Source organism: Chiloscyllium punctatum, unplaced genomic scaffold (genome assembly GCF_047496795.1).
Source record: "Chiloscyllium punctatum isolate Juve2018m unplaced genomic scaffold, sChiPun1.3 scaffold_631, whole genome shotgun sequence".
Classification (NCBI taxonomy): Eukaryota; Metazoa; Chordata; class Chondrichthyes; order Orectolobiformes; family Hemiscylliidae; genus Chiloscyllium; species Chiloscyllium punctatum.
Window position 1 is genome coordinate 25001 of NW_027310365.1, and position 2500 is coordinate 27500.

Consider the following 2500-nt stretch of genomic DNA (forward strand, 5'->3'; position numbering starts at 1 on the left):
CAACTCGAGCAAGTGAAAAAAAAAGTAACAGGAGCGAAAGCATCTCTGTCGGCTTGGGAGTACGCCCGTTTCCGTTTCAACTTGTCTCGCGAGGGTGGTTTCGGGGCCAGCAGGAGAGCTCGTCGGGGTAGCAGGCCCTGCAGCCGTGGTCACCGCCAAACCCCCACAACTCGAGCAAGTGAAAAAAAAAGTAACAAATAAGAAAGGATCGTCGGCTTGGGGGTACGCCCGTTTCCGTTTCAACTTGTCTCGCGAGGGTGGTTTCGGGGCCAGCAGGAGAGCTCGTCGGGGTAGCAGGCCCTGCAGCCGTGGTCACCGCCAAACCCCCACAACTCGAGCAAGTGAAAAAAAAAGTAACAAATAAGAAAGGATCGTCGGCTTGGGGGTACGCCCGTTTCCGTTTCAACTTGTCTCGCGAGGGTGGTTTCGGGGCCAGCAGGAGAGCTCGTCGGGGTAGCAGGCCCTGCAGCCGTGGTCACCGCCAAACCCCCACAACTCGAGCAAGTGAAAAAAAAAAGTAACAAATAAGAAAGGATCGTCGGCTTGGGGGTACGCCCGTTTCCGTTTCAACTTGTCTCGCGAGGGTGGTTTCGGGGCCAGCAGGAGAGCTCGTCGGGGTAGCAGGCCCTGCAGCCGTGGTCACCGCCAAACCCCCACAACTCGAGCAAGTGAAAAAAAAAAGTAACAAATAAGAAAGGATCTCTGTCGGCTTGGGGGTACGCCCGTTTCCGTTTCAACTTGTCTCGCGAGGGTGGTTTCGGGGCCAGCAGGAGAGCTCGTCGGGGTAGCAGGCCCTGCAGCCGTGGTCACCGCCAAATCGCCACAACTCGAGCAAGTGAAAAAAAAAGTAACAAATAAGAAAGGATCGTCGGCTTGGGGGTACGCCCGTTTCCGTTTCAACTTGTCTCGCGAGGGTGGTTTCGGGGCCAGCAGGAGAGCTCGTCGGGGTAGCAGGCCCTGCAGCCGTGGTCACCGCCAAACCCCCCACAACTGTTGGGCGCCTACCTGCGCGGGGCAGGAGGACACTTTCCGATTTCAAATCTCCGTTTGCCGAGTCCACCCCGAACGCACGCGGGCGGGCGGGTTCGCATCACCCTTCGTCACAAGGGGCGAAGCCCGTTCCACCGTCTCGTCAGTAGTGCCGACCGGTCTGTGATCGACGAGGGGAGCCACACCAGGTCCGGCCCTGCTGCTTGGCGGCACCGCGTCGTCGGGAGCTCGCGACAGACGGAGGGTTTCGGTGTACTCTCCAGCCACGGGAAACGAAGCCGGTGATGCAGGCGCCGGTCTTTCGCTCCCAAATCGGCTGGGTTTACATCGTTGCTATCTAGTCACGCTCCCTTCAAACCCGACGGGGTACCTATTCCCCTCACCCGTCTGTGCGTATACAGCCTCTTTGCACTTGCGGGATGGGGGTGGTGGTTTAAAGACTCTCGAGTTGCCGCCCGTCGGTCTCCGAGCTCCGTGCAGTAGTGATCCCCAGCGAACTGCCAGCAGGGCGAACGAGCGATCCCGCTCTCGGTCGGGGCGCCTGGCGTCGATCGGTGGTCGGTGGCTTGCGGGCAAGCTGCGCTGTGAGTGTGGGAACGAGTATGACGAGCCGTTGCCGCGACTCCCAGTCCACCTCGGCGGTGGCTGGGCCGGGCGGGCGTCTGCTCGGGCGAGTGCCGCCCCCGCCTCCTCGCAGGAAGTCCGCTCGCCGACACGCCGCCACGTGCACGCGTCAGTGACGCTGCCGAACCGATGGCCGGTGCCCGTTCCCGCCTCTGCTTTTCCTAGGGCAAAGCTGCTGCACGCCTCGTGATACTAGGCGGGCGACATGGTGGCGGTGATCCTGCCTCCGTCGCTGCGGTGCGTTGGGGCACGCATCGCCTCTTGGGCGCCCTGTCCTCCTCCCCCCAATAGACGTATGTTTCTGCGGGCCGCACCAGGATGGTGCTCCCCATCGCTTCACGCCACCCTGCTCCGCCCGCACGCCGGCGTGCAGGTGGCTGTAGCTCAAGGTGGGGAGCGTATGTGCGGTCCGGGTCGCTTTCCTCTGGCGAGGGAGAGACCTAAAACAAACTCAGACAACTCTTGACGGTGGATCACTCGGCTCGTGCGTCGATGACGAACGCAGCTAGCTGCGAGAATTAATGTGAATTGCAGGACACATTGATCATCGACACTTTGAACGCACTTTGCGGCCCCGGGTTCTTCCCGGGGCCACGCCTGTCTGAGGGTCGTTTGGCAATCAATCGCACTCGCCTTGGCTGGCGAGAGCGCGGCTGGGGTGTCGCAGAGGACCCGTCCTCTTTGTCCCCCTAAGTTCAGACTCCGGAGCCCTCCGGCGTCGGAGCGCTTGGCCTTTCCCCCCCACCCTGCACATTCCGTTCGTCAGGCTCGACGCCATCCCCCCGCCGGGGAGCGCGGCCTGGCGTCCGTCTGTGTCGTGGCAGTGGGGCCAGCACGGCTGTCACCGGTCCCAGAATGGCTGTCGGTGGTTCACACTGTGTGTGTG

The 2500-nt window shown here is 61.9% G+C and overlaps 1 non-coding gene across 1 annotated transcript; it reads left to right on the forward strand.

Annotated features, from left to right (window-relative positions):
- Nucleotides 1–2071: 2071 nt before the first annotated feature.
- On the forward strand, nt 2072–2225 carry LOC140473524 (5.8S ribosomal RNA). The gene has a single exon (XR_011958394.1). It is a non-coding gene; the product is annotated as a 5.8S ribosomal RNA (ribosomal RNA).
- The last annotated feature ends 275 nt before the right edge of the window (nt 2226–2500 follow it).